We start from the raw sequence: 14,581 nt of genomic DNA, 5'->3' as shown, positions 1-14,581 counted from the left end.
CGGGGCAGCCCGCCAGTCCGCGCCGTCCGCAGGTGCATTGACCGGGAGCCTCTAGCGTCCCGGACACCCGGGGCTTCCGCCTATCCAGCCTGCCTTGGCCAAATTGCTGCGGAGCCCATCGTCAGGGGGCGCCAAGGAGCCAGGGGGAAAACCGTGAGGCGCTGACAAGAGCCTCCCGGCGGTGCTACCCCCCACCTCCCACCTCCCTGCGCCCCGCCCCGAGGTTGGGGCTTTGAAGGATGCAGCCGGGTGAGCTATTGCTTGTGGGGGGTTCCTCGCACGCTGAAGCGCGAGCGCCGGGAAGGGCCTTCCCTGGGAATTGGGATACTCCAGGAACGGGAGGCCCACTCCTCTCCAAGCCTCTCTAAACTAGGAGCGCTCTGGGGGTAGTACGCTCTGGTCTGCAGAGGTGAACTCTTCCACCCCAAACTTGGTACTTATTTCGCAGCTAAGAATTAGGCACTTTCGATCTTCTTGTATCCCTGGGTTTGCCCTAAAAACCCTGACTCATTTAGTGCATTTGGAGGGCGAGGCGATTTCAGATTTAGGGACCTGGCAGATGAAGTAAGTTGGGACTTGGCTTATAAATATTTGGGGGAGAAATTTTTTAGGGAATGTGAGGCAATAGTGATCTCTCACACTTGCAGGCACACTGTCTCCCTTTTGTCCCCTCCCCACGTTTCTTCATAACCAGCAAAAAGTATATGGCAGTTGGTGGCCAGGGGATTTAACTGATGCAATGCCAGCGCGGAAGGTATGGCTAGAGCGCTGCAGTGTGCCTTTCTGCGGACGGCCACGGCCAGCTGGCCAGGAAGCGGCTGCTGCAGCAGTCAGTCTGCGGCATCTTGCGGCCTTGGCGGGCGGTGCTGTGCCGCGTTCTGCTGCCCCCAAGGCAATGCTGGCTTTCCCTGTGTGGGGCTGGATTGTTGGTTTCATTTACTCGCATAAGAAAACTTTAATTATAGTGACAAGGTAACACTTGACTGCATTTGCAGAGTTTCTTATAACGACTGTATTAGCCTCTTTTTTGGAATACCTAATAGACTGAAGAAATTGTGTCATAAAAATTTATAAAATTTTGAAAAGTAGGTAAATAATTGGGAGGATTAAAAGTTTTCTTTGCTTGTAGTGATCTCAAAATCATGTTGTTTTCCAACTATACAAAACCGTACAGCTCTGCGTAAAAGCTTAATCATTGATGTCCTTAAGGCCAGTAACACATTACCGTGTGTAAGTATTAAACCTAAAAAGGCATTGCTTAATGCAGTCTCTTAGTGCCAGATTCATAAACATGGAAAACAACAGATACGTTTTGTTTACAGCTGGTTTCCTAAAACAAAATAAACATTCGAATTGTTGACATGTTGCATCTCATTCATTCAGTTGTTTTGGATTGAACTCAGAAGGGACCTTGCTTGGAGACACTGCCTAAGGTGGGAATTTTGAATGGCAGCATGTAGGCTGCACTGCATTCCAGGATAGGCTTCATGGGTCTCTAGTACTCAGAGGGGGTGACAGGTAGCACTACATCATGTACATATGGCTAAAGGTTTCCTGATACCGCAGCCCACTGCAGTGGGAAACTGTGTTCAACAATTATGCAGAGGTTGTTGAAGAAAATCCTGAGAGCTTGCAATGTGTGGCACATCAGGAAAGGAAGAATTCTCCACCTCATTGACTCAACAATGGCATGGTCGAGAAAACAACAAAACTGAACTAATCGTGTGCAGACATTGGGGGAAATAACTAACAGAATTTTGGAAGGTCATCTTTATGCTTCTCATTGACTGAAATTTGTAAGTGAGCTGAAATAGCCTACATATCCTTGAACAGAAACATGTCAAAGACATAGACACAGCATAGTATTCAAATTGCCCCAAACGCTATATTTTTTAACAACAAAAAGCAACTAAATCGCTATTATGGTTTTCTGAGCTATTACTTTAGCACAATTGTTATCATCCTGCGTCTTGCTGCAGCCATTTATAAGTTTCAAGTGCACACAAGAACATCATTTATCTCTCTTGGCAGGCAAATGCTTAACTGCCGTGCAATAGGATTACAGATATTTCTTTTTAGATGCATCCATTTCTGTTCTTTCCATCAATTGTCTTAAAGATGCTAATAATAAACAAACCAAATCCTTGAAATAATTTAGTATTTAGTTCCATTGTTATTTTCTGATTTGTTTGTTGCTAATTTATCATTTTTTCCAAATAATAGCATACATATTATTAATTGCTTCTTTCTGTGTGTTTACGTGGTGCCTAATGCATTGTGGAATTCAATAAATACTAAATCAGCCAAGCAGTGCTTTTTGGAAGTTAATTTAGTAGAAATTATACCTTGCCTTCCTGGTAGGTTTTTGCTTAAAAAAAAGAATAATTGACATTGTATAAAAGTCACACACACAAAAAGAATTGTTAAGTTTGAGGGTAGGGATAGAGGGGGAGAGCCATGGCCAAATCTCTCATACAAAAAAATGAAAATTCATAATGGAAAAGTATGTATAATTTGTTGACTTATTTATTTATCATTGTCACCCAAAAGAAAACAAAAGAGTTGGGAAAGATAGCTCAGAGAGTTTGATACCACATATGTAGAAGATGGTCCATTATACAGCCTTTCTTCCCTTTAGAGTCTCAACCAAATTGGGAATAGACACAAGGAACCATAAGGAAATTAAAATATTGTGTTAACTCTATTCAAGATAAAGTCAGATTGAAGAAGACAGCTTAGCCTCAAGGTCAAAATGGGCCATCTTATTCATTTTTCCTCACTCAGCATGCCCACCCAGTCACAGCTGAAAAATGACAGACCTCTCCAACATTAGGGCAGGAAGGAACCCAACCTGTTCAAATTCCGGCATAAACAGCAAAGGCAAAGGGAAGCCTGACACTTCCATAAGGCCCTCAGCATGTGTGAGTAAGAGACAGGCCCATGTGTGAGAAGGGAATTTTATACATCACTCCTGCCCACTAAAGGCTAGTAGGCCCTTCTGAGTTTTTCCATCACTAACTCTTTTCATTCCTGAAAGATAACAGTGAGTAAGGTACTTTAATAAGGTGGCAGAAACATCTTTCTCAGTACTTTCCTAGAGGCAGAAAGTTGTGGCACAAGTTCCTAATGTATGGATCAGGAAGAAACATCAGAAAGAAGAAAAGTTTCCACCCTAAGCTATGTAGCAACCAGTTGAGAAAAAGGGAGGAACTGAAGATAACTCAGGTTTCGAGCTAGGGTAGAGGAATAATTTGGAAGGAGAAGATAAAAAACTGTGTTTTAGACCCACTGAGGTGGAAGCGTCAGAAGGACAGCAGTGTGAAAATATCCAGCAAGCCCATGGAAATGTGGAGAGGTCAGAACCAAAAACAGATAGGGAGTCATCAACATTGTAGTTGGAGTAATGGAAATTAATGGAAATAGAGGAAATGACTAAGGAATAGACGCTAAAGAGCATCTCAGAATCAGAACTTTGGAGACAGCTTCCATTTGTGGCCTGGAGGATAGCAAAGTGGTCGAAGCCAAGTAGGGAGTGTTCCAATTTAGTGGCTCTCTGGAACAGATGCACAAATGGGAGGCTAAGAAGGGCAAGGACTGAGGACTGGTGACTAGGAGACCTCTGGAAACCTTTCAGAGAACTGATTCAGCATGGCAGGAGAGGCTAAAACCAGACATTAATGAGTTAAAGAGGGAATGAGAGATGAAAAAGAGGAGAGGGTTGTTGTCTACAATCTTTGCAGAAATTTAACTCTAAAGGGGATGAGTAGAAAAGCAATTAAATCCTGAATAAAGGCCAGTGGTGATTATTTTGTCAGGCTAGGGATATTTGAACAAGTTTCTAGGGAATTTGGGAGACGGAGCCAGAAGAGGGAGAGAAATAATTAAAGAGAGGGGAGAAGAGGACATTCTCCTGGGGATTTGTGATTTAGTAATTTGTTCAAAATACCTTGAGTCCCCCCACGGACTGGTCTTTCTAGTCTCAGGTTGCTTTGGACTCTGCAGAGTTAAAATTGAGCCTGACTAGTTAGGATGGCTCCATGCCCATGGTTTCTTCACCATCAAATCTGGCTACTAATACTCAGACCTGAATAATGACTTTTACGGAAAGATAAGGAATGTCTTGGAATGTAGCCTAGGTTGTCTGTGATTATTACCAATTTATATGGAAGTGAGTAAATTACCCAGTTGGTAATCACACAAGGACATTACATTGAAATATTACCCCCTTGAAAATAAGAAGTTTAGGTAAGAATGGCTCTAGCAATAAATTATTAGAAATAAAGCATACTGATTTTGGCCTGGTAACTTCCTTGTTTCTAGGTGAAGTGTTTTACATGTGCTTGTATTAAAAGGTAAAGGAGCTATATCATCTGGAAGAACCTACTTCATCTAAAATAAATTTGGAGGTGATTTCCAGCCACCAGAACCAGGGAAACCATCATGTGGATAGATTACTATTTTCTTTTATCCTTCTTCTTGAAAAACAAATTTTTTGAAAAAAAATTTAGAATTTTTGAAAGGAAAATAATTGTAACTTGCAGTAATATCAGATATTATTTTCAGCAAATATTCCCTGGTAAAGGGCTTTATTTTACCATAATAAAAACTTTTAAAATAACTTAAAAGTATACTGAGAAAATATTGCAAATGGAATTATTTCAGATTGTTCTTTTAACATTTTAGCTATCGTAGAGCCTAATTAGATTTTGTTGTTCTACGGGTTACCAAACTGCAGAAGCCATGATAATTCCAGGGGGGTGAGAGGGGCGTTCATTTTGTGTGTGTGAACATTACAGACTTTTCAAAAAGTCAGCTGGGTTTGGGAGCTTAAAAACATCAATATAATTGAATTCATCTACTATATAATGCTTTGCAGACAGTTTTTGGAAAGTAATCATTTATTATCTACAAGCAAATAGAATTCATTTATATAGTTTCCACACTGAGTGTGGGATCAGTCACGCGGCAAAATACTGAGTCATTTGGCCAGAAAATTTACTCATAGTTGTATGCACTGCCAATGGAAAATTTGAGAGCTGTTCATAAATCAAATTATAAAACTCTTAGAGTTATAAATCACTGAGCAATATTGTTCGTTACTATTCAGATGGTATAAAATATTTCCACCATTTCTAAGAATGGGCAATTTACAAAGCAAGTTTGAAAGCTGAAGGTATTGCCTTCTAGATCCAAGATGACACTTGCCATATAAGTTACAAACATTCTACATCCGGAACTTCTACACTTCTTAAGTAAAAAGATAAAAAAATAAGGTAGGAGCTTCATCATTGCATAGTAAATGTTACATGATGAATAAAATTTTGGTTATTATTTAAGAATTAAGTTCTAAGTTGTGTTGATAATAAAACTACAGCAACATTGAATAGCTAGAGTTCTACTATTTCTTACAATAATTCTTTGTCATTTAGGACTTTTGCATTACATAGTTTGTGCTAATAGAGTTGTATGCTAATGCATCAATGCACTTGTAGCTGAAAAAATAATGTCACTAGGAGAGCAGAGGTACTAAATGTACCAAGGAGAGCAGAAAATTGTGATGAGCAATTTTCTCATCACAATGGTGATGTGATTTTTGTGATGATTAGTAAAAGGTGTATTAATAATATATAGTTCCAGAGGTTATTGATATCTCCATGTAAGGACACCCCATGAATCTAGGAACAGAAAGAAAAGTACATCTTGAAAATGTCTTTGTAGCCACAAATACTTTATGGAGTAAAACAGGGCAACAAACAGCAAACACACTAAATTGGAATATAGCGGAGTTTATATTTCAAAGAAGAAAGCCATAAACCTAAAGCCTGTTCTTGCCAGTCCTATCTCTACTGTAGAAGTTCAAACTGGAATTCATGAGTAGGTTTCTAGAGACCTGAAATTACACGTAAAGACTTGTGTCTCATTTTGAGGACATGGTCCATACCTTTCGTTAGATTCTTAATGAGTTCTCCAACTTCCCCGATAGAATCATAAGAATCATACAAATCCACATAGGTACTGAGGCTTCTGAATGCAGTATAAGTCATTTGATCCATCAACAATGGCAGCACCTGCGTACTCCTGAGATTATAAGAAGTGTCTCGGGGACTATCCGTCTATGGTTAGCAAAGGAAACTTTCTGTTCTAAACTATAAAAGTTTAGATAAGTCTACCAAGTGCAGGTGAGTGCTGCCACCCAAAGACTAAATGGAGATGATGTGCTGGGAGTTTCTTTGTCCTCTAGCATCTTTAAACACATTGGGAGAGAGGCAAATGAGTCCCCTAAGGTAACTCCCACTGGGATGTCAGTTGTAACCCTAAGAGAAGAAAAGACTGTATTAATGATCTAAGACCACTTCCATAGACTTCTGTCATGGGCAGAAGGGCTAACTTGATTCCTAAGCTGCCTTCATGCCAATTAACTACCCAATTTATATCTAGATGTTTGAATGGATAAGCCCATTCTAAGCCAACAGCACTAGTCCTGAAAGCTAGTCTTGGGTTCAGAGTCTGCATAAATTGCTACAGTCTTAAGGCCTAAAAGAGGGACAAAAGGAACTAGTATTAGGTTCCCAAAAACAACTCGTAGACATTCTGGTAAATATAGCCACCATTCTTCCTAAATCCTTCCCCAAGCCCACATTCAACAGTCTGCTGTGGAGTCTGCAGACCTGGCAACTGGTGCCCTCGATCCCACAAGGGTGATTCTGCACTCTGGTGGGAAGACTGCCCATCCAGCTGTTCAGTTTCACCTACTCCTCATTTCTAGCTTCCCACCAGAACTAGAATGCGATGGTTTAAATTTTTTGCTTTGCAAAAACTCATGTAGAAATTAGATTATTGTTGTAACAGTATTGGGAGGTGGGACCTTTGAGAGGTGATTAGACCATGAGGGCTCTGCCCTCATGAATGGATTAATGCTGCTACTTTAGGAGTGGATTTGTTATAAAAGAGCTAGTTCAGCCTCTTCTCTCCTCTCTCTCTCTCTCTGTCTCTCTCTCTCCCCCCACCATCTTCATCTTCCACCATGTGATGACAGCAAGGCACTCACCAGATGCCAGCACCTTGATATTGGACTTTCCAGCCTCCAATACTGCGAGCCAATAAATTTCTGTTCATTATGAATTACTAAGCCTGGGGTATTCTGTTTCAACAGCACAAAACAGACTAAGACACCACTCTTGCCATATTTGTGGACCTCAACTCCCTCCCCACCACCATATTTCTAGGATACTAGGTCTCAATGTCACATCATCATGATCACATATTGTTATAGTATGAAGCTGGTTATTTCATTATGTTACTGTCTTACTCCAGTGGGCAAGTCCAGTTTCCTGAGGTATCCCGATCTCTCAGTCTGGCTAGTTCTTTTTCCTCCAAGTTCTCTTCTGACCCTCTAGGCTTGAAGGGTTTGGTGACACAACATTCATGCATTCCACACAGAAACAGACCTTGGATCAATATGATTTTCTGGGTGCCTCAGACCCCCTCTGGGCCTAGTGGGCGCTGTTCTTTGCACACTTTCAGTCTGTGGTCACTTGTAATGAGACAGGAATCTACCTAGAGAACACATTGCAGGATTGTAGTTAATGTATCAGACTTCCTGGTGGTCTGCTGTCTGGTGAGCTGTTAAAAGTCTAGGTCTTAGTGCCTAGATTAAGGGGCACCAGCAGCACCCTGGGAGTTGACAGGTATGATCATTGTCCATCTGTCCCCCTTCCCCAAAAGGCATGGAACAACATGTACCGGTCATCCTCATTACTGAATGGCTACCTTGATGTGGACCACCTAGTTATTTGTAGTAATAGCTAGCTCTTATTGAGTATCTACTCTCTGCTAAATGCTTTACATGCATTCACTCATATAATCCTCACAGCAGCCCCAAGTAGGTACTACTCTTATTCCTATTTTATAGATGAGAACTCCAGGGCTTAGAGGTGTAAGGAATAGCCTGAAGACCGCACACCTAGCAAGTGGCATCAAAATTCTTCAGCACTTCACAAACCACACAAACCATTCCTGTTGCATGTTTTTCATTTGCACTGCCTCCCTGCTTCATTTGCACTGTAGCTCTTCCCCTAAAGGAAACCCTCTTAGTTACAGCTTGCTGAGCCGCTACTCTTGCTACTCTTGCTCTCTTCCGGCTCTCCTTAGGCTACCACTACCCAGATTAATGAAGGCCAACCCGACACTCCAGCAGAACGTCAGATGTTTGCTTGTACACACAGAGATGCGGTCCTCTCCTTTAGCCTGTGAGGAATTTGCCTAGGCCACACCTCCTAATCCAGCAATTTCACAAGACTCCTTGTATTAAAAAATTATAGTTACACCCTTACCATTTCATTGCCATGTCTCCATCCTTATCACTTGGGTAAATTTGACCCAGAATCTCCAGAAAGCTGAAAAAGCTTAGCAGGGCCAAGCTGACTCCTACTTTGGAAAAAGGGCTCTATGTGAGACCACCTGGTTGTCCTTTATAAAAGAGAAAGTTATAATAATTTTTTCTTTATATTTTTACAAAAGATTGAGGTTTGTCTAACATAGACTCATAGATATCAAGGTTAATTAGCTATATTTATTGAAGCCCTCCCTTGTACTCAGTGCTATAAACTCCCCTCCTACTCTCACATGTTTGACCTAAGCTTGTATGGGGGTAATCTGGTTCAGTTTGCTTCAATTAATAATAAAATATTAATAATAATTAACATAATTTATTACTATTAATAAATTAATATAATGTAATTAATATACTAGGGGTATAGTAAAATACTATTAATAAATTAATATAATTACAATATTAATGATATACTTAGTTATAAAATAAAATATAATATTTTTGTAATAATGATATAATTGTATTAATAATATAAATAATTATTTTTATAAAATAAGAGATTATATTATTACAACTAATATAATTAATAATAATTACTTTATATTATTATATACCTAACATATCAACTCATAATGGGGTATTTTATTATTCCCATTTCACAGATGGAGAAACAGAAACACGGAAAGATTACATGGGTAGTAAGTATTGGAGCTAGGGTTGTGGATCAGACAATTTGGTTTTAGAGCCTATGATTGTAAATACTTATGTGACCTGCTTCACCATCTAATACATTTTTAAGGGTTTCAGACTGGAAGACTATCTTGAACTAACTACATAGCAAAACTGTACCTCTACCAATAAAAAAGAATAACTCACTAAGCTTTCTATCTTTTCATAGAAGGACAAGTTTAGTCTTTCCCTCTTTCTGTGAACAGGATGTACATTTGCCCAAGGTTCTATGTCCTGCTGACTATTCTAACAACTTCTCTACCATAGAATCAAGGACTGACAACACTGTCCCCAAATGCCAAGTACCTTGTTCCTCTTTTTGTCATTTTTTTTTTTTTTTTCAGATTGGGGCTTGCTCTGTCGCCCATGCTGGAGTGCAGTGGCATTATCATAGCTTACTGTAGCCTCCATCTCCCAGGCTCAAGCAATTCTCCTGGCACAGCCTCCCAAGTAGCTGAGACTACAGGCAGGCACCACCATACCTGGCTAATTTTTTTTTATTTTTAGTAGATGAAGTCTCATTAGGTTACTCAGGCCGGTAATTCTTGGCTTCAAGCAATCCTCCTACCTCTCTGTCTCCCAAGTTGGGATTACAAGCCTCCTCACCTGGCCTCCTCTCAGTCTTTGACACTTCTGAACCTCGAGGTTAGGTTGCATACTTTGATCTCACTCTACCCATTTTTCCATCATTGCTTTAATATAGCTTCCTGGGCCTCAGCTGGCTTAAAGAGATTCATCCCATTTCCTTGAGCTTTCTTCTTTGATCAACACTTGCATTCTCCATCCTTAACTGGTTTCTTAGTTCTAACTTCCCCTATGGCTAACCATACCCAGATTTGCCAATACACTGAGAGAAGATGGCCTTTTACATTCCTTTTCATTTTGATTACGAGTTTATTGACAGCGCTTTCCCTCATAGATATTTTTCTTTTTGTTTTGTAATGTTTTGTAAAAAATATTTTATTATTAGCCCACCGATCAATTTGGAAAGATGAAATTTGCTCTTATTCCCATCACTGATTTTGAAGTCCGGAGCCAAAGCCGAGCGATAAAAGCAGGTTAAGTGATGAACAGATTAACCGAACTGCCAGGAGCAGCTGGGGGCAGAGGGCGAGGCCGGGTCATTATTCTTTTTTTTCCCACACTCTCACTCTCTCTTCTCTCCACGATTATTGACCGCCCCGGGGGCCTGATCACAAACCCTGCTTGGCCAGGGAGGCAGACACCTCGTCCGCTAGCGTGGCGAGCTGGGGCGAGTCTACCATGTCGATGCTGCCGGTGGAGGAGACATTGCTGAGGTGCCGTGGAGACGTGTCCCCATGCACCACCGGCGACTTGTTCACGATTTCCGCCCCGTGGTCTGTCTTGGCTTTGGCGTTCTCGCGGAAGGTCAGCTTGTGGGTTTCAATCTTTTTATTTCCTCTGCCAGGGACCTGAGTGATATTGTCCAGGGACCCGATCTTCGACTGGACTCTGTCCTTGAAGTCCAGCTTCTCAGATTTTACTTCCACCTGGCCACCTCCTGGTTTATGATGGATGTTGCCTAATGAGCCACACTTGGAGGTCACCTTGCTCAGGTCAACTGATTTGTAGACTATTTGCACCTTCCCTCCTCCCGGCTGGTGCTTCAGGTTCTCAGTGGAGCCGATCTTGGACTTGACGTTCTTCAGGTCTGGCATGGGCACGGGGGCGGTCTGCAGGCGGCTGTTGGTGGAAGACGACACTTGGGTGGAGTACGGACCAACGCCACCTTCTTGGGCTCCTGGGCTGGAGGGGTTGTAAGGGACGGGGTGCGGGAGCGGCTGCCGGGAGCGCCCGGGGAGCCCGGACTGCTGTAGCCGCTGCGATCCCCTGATTTTGGAGGTTCACCAGAACTGGGTGGTGTCTTTGGGGCGGGCGGGGTTCTTGCTGGAATCCTAGTGGCGTTGGCCTGGCCCTTCTGGCCTGGAGGGGCCACTCCCTGGGGTGTGGCGATCTTCGTTTTACCATCAGCCCCCTTGGCTTTTTTGTCATGGCTTCCAGTCCGGTCTTTGCTTTTACTGACCGCGAGAGCTTCGGTCACGTGACCAGCAGCTTCATCTTTCAGGCTGGGGGTGTCTCCAATGCCTGCTTCTTCAGCTTTCAGGCCAGCGTCCGTGTCACCCTCTTGGTCTTGGAGCATGGTGTAGCCCTCTTGATCTTTCCTGTCCCCCAACCCGTAAGTCCCAGCGTGATCACATCGAACTCCTGGCGGGGCTCAGCCATCCTGGTTCAAGGCTCGCCTGATAGTCGACAGAGGCGAGGACCGGAGAGGACAGCGGAGGAGGAGAAGGTGGCTGTGGTGGGGGCGGCAGAAGGTGGGCGGTGGCAGCAGGCGCTGCTGTTGGTGCCGGAGCTGGTGGGTAGCCATAAGCGTGTTTTTCTAAATGACCTTCATAGGGATAGGGAAATAACTTGATAAAATGTGTAATGTAGCTGATCATTTGTTTTTTTAAAATTTTACTGTTGCTTCAAGGTGGTAAGAAAGAATATCAGAGCAAGAAGAGAAATGATTGGTAACAGATAAGAGGGGAACTCCACTTAAGATGATTTATTAAGTAAATTATCTAAAATATGTGACTTAGCACATTCATTATATTTAGACCTAAACTTCTGATAGTATAAAAGTACAAAGTTAATGGAGATAATGGTGAATGATAACCAGTTATTTCATTAATATATGATATTAGGCCAGGCATAGTGACTCATACCTATAACACAACGACTTGTGTCAAAAAACTATTTAGAATTATTATTTAGCAAATAGATATGTTGATGTTGTTAGGAGCTAGGATTTTCAATGAGAGAGAAAAATGCATTATAAAATCAGAGGATCTCTTAAGCCTAGGAGTTCAAGGCTGCAGTGAGCCTTGATAGCATCACAGAACTCCAGTCTCTGTGACAAAGCGAGATCCTGTCGTACACACAAAAAAATTTATATATATACATATGTGATATTAACATAGTGTATAATGGGATAGATATTTCAAAAAGAAATGATCTCATTTTTTCACATTATAATTTATTAGATTAATATTTGAGAGTTGAATCGATCCTGATTTTGATGCATAAGCATTGATTCTTGGATCAGAACCACATATTACATTCTATGAATTTAAAAAATTGGTCTAAAAGTTATTAATGTTGTAGAATACATTTACTTAAAGCAAAAAGCATAATAATCTCATTTTGCTCTCAACTTTCAAGATGAGTAGAAAGTTCCACATTAATCAAAAAAATGTGAAGTAGAAAACAGTTGACATGACCTATAGTCCTCCTAAAATAGAACTTTTAATTGATTTTACTCCTTTCTAGGCTTAACTCTGAACCTGTGGTTTGTTTTTTGTTTGTTTGTTTTTTGAGACCAAGTCTTGCTCTGTCACCCAGGCTGGAGTGCAATGGCACGATCTCAGCTCACTGCAACCTCCACCTCCTGGGTTCAAGCAGTTCTCCTGCCTCAGCCTCCGGAGTAGCTGGGGTTACAGACACTTGCTACCATGCCTGGCTAATTTTTGTATATTTAGCAGAGATAGAGTTTCACCATGTAGGCAAGGCTAGTCTTGAACTCCTGACCTAAGGTGATCTGCCTGCCTCAGCCTCCCAAAGTGCTGGGATTACAGGTGTGAGCCACTGCACTGGGCCTGTTTTTTTATAAATATGGGGGAAGGCACATAATTATTGGGGGGACAAGTAGTAACACAATAATAGCCAAGAAGAAAATGTTCTTGTGAAAATTTTCAGATAGTTCCGCCTGTGCCTACAGGCTTTTTATTGACAATTGATTGGGATAAGTGACACTGTGGAGCAGGTGAAGATTGCCTTCCACTTTTCCCAGCCTCTTATTTCTGTGCTATTACCTCTGTGCTATAGTCTTCTTCGTGAACACATCAAGATGAAAGTAAGCCACCCACACTGTTTAATTTCCGGTAAGACAAAGACTGAGTCATTTAGTACTTGGTTCTCTTGCCAGGTCAGGAGCAACAAATATACTCTGGTACAGATGATGAAGCTAACATGTGGAGCCAGTGATACCAGCAATACTAGGGGTATTGATCCAGTAATACAGATACAAGCATGCATGAAGAAAATAGCAAAAAAAAAAAAAAAAACCCTTTGCCACTGGAAATAGAGCATGATCAGTGGTAGGATGGATCATGTCAGAACATGGAAATTAGAAATACAAGCCATATCCAATAGAACAGTAATAACCCAGTAAACAAATAGTGTAGATCGGGTACATTGTCAGTATCAGATGTCTGTAGGGAGATAACAGGTGGAAGTACTGGCAACGGAAGGAATCCACTGACTGGCAGCAAATAGACACAGAGGCAGTCAGGAGGTATGAGGAGCCCTGCTATGTTGTATCAGCCAAAGTTCCGGCAAGAAATAGATGGCCCACTGAAATTTGGATGATTTGAAAGGGCTTTAACTAAGGGACTATTTAAGAAAGTGTGGGCTGGGTATAGGGAAACCATGAGGGATCATGCTGTACCTCAGAGCTAGTCACAGTGGAAATGTTACCAGCCCTGGACCAAAGGGAGAGGAAAGGCATGGTTATTGTAACCTGAAAGGAGAGGGGCACATGAAATCTGAAGTGACCCAACAGGGTGGGAGCCAGGAGGATAAATTCTCCTGACTCACTGTCCTCTCTCCCTCTGATCTCATGCCTGGACACTCATTGGCTGAACTCAGCAGGAAAGAGAGTGAGGAGCCCAAACAGGTCAAACTCCAGAGTCAGAGAGTGACACAGAGACAGCCAGAGAAAGGATCTGGAGGGCCAAAGAAAGGCTCTCCTTCTCTAGCATTTAACCAGGACTATAGCCTAATAAACACTAATGAACAAGCCAAGACTCCAGTCTCTGTGGGAATGGTACTACAGGGCAGAAACTTAGCCTAGGAGGGCCCTGTAAGAGACTACTTGAAGTGAAAAAAGCAAAAATCTCATTGGAATTGACAACCTGTTACAAAGCTGACTTGATGATTAGTTTCTAAGTTCTGGCTTGAGCCTGCTTATGGGTTACCAACTAGGAGTGGTTGCCAGGTTCCACTGGGGACCTCAGCTCCCTCATCTGTAAAGTGTGGATAATACTTGTTGCTACCCCAGAGGGTGTCTGTGAGGATTAAATGAGTTAGTACAGGTTAAATGCATAGAATAGCACCTTATACATACTGAATACTCAGTAAATGTTAGCTATGTTTTTATTCTTATTAAGTGAAAGAGGCAGGATTGGAGAGATCCGAGGATGTCATATAGGGCAGTATAGGGAACTAAATTAATTTCTTTTCTAGATAATGATTACACATATGAAAACACATGATATCACTGCTTATTCATTCAATTAGCTTCAGTAAAAGTACATCCACAAACTCCAGAAAGATAAGAATGTTTTTCTTTCCTTTCCCATCATGGAAAATACAAAATGATTCAGGTCTATAGCCCCTCAAGCATAATGTTTCTTTTCTTTTCTTTCTTTCTTTCTTTTTTTTTTTTTTTTTTTTTTT

The 14,581-nt window shown here is 41.5% G+C and overlaps 1 protein-coding gene and 1 pseudogene across 3 annotated transcripts in view; one reads left to right on the top strand and one right to left on the bottom strand.

The window, feature by feature from the left end:
* BEND6 (BEN domain containing 6) overlaps positions 1–14,581 on the top strand; it is a 73,703-nt gene continuing 59,122 nt past the window's right edge. Inside the window, exons 1-2 of one of the 2 annotated variants that reach the window (XM_011960179.1) lie at positions 101–249; positions 8,995–9,030. The gene's annotated coding sequence lies outside the window, so the exon portion shown is untranslated. Of the gene's footprint in view, positions 250–8,994; positions 9,031–14,581 lie in introns of both variants that reach the window. The other variant, XM_011960178.1, reaches the window with a different exon arrangement.
* On the bottom strand, positions 10,032–11,441 carry LOC105524786 (annotated as a pseudogene). Its single transcript, XR_001003809.1, has one exon. The product of XR_001003809.1 is annotated as a microtubule-associated protein tau-like (transcript).

The sequence above is a fragment of the Colobus angolensis genome, unplaced genomic scaffold, assembly GCF_000951035.1.
Source record: "Colobus angolensis palliatus isolate OR3802 unplaced genomic scaffold, Cang.pa_1.0 Scaffold51, whole genome shotgun sequence".
NCBI classification, from domain to species: Eukaryota; Metazoa; Chordata; class Mammalia; order Primates; family Cercopithecidae; genus Colobus; species Colobus angolensis.
Note: the sequence above shows the minus strand (reverse complement) of the source record. Positions and strands in the feature narration are given on the sequence as shown.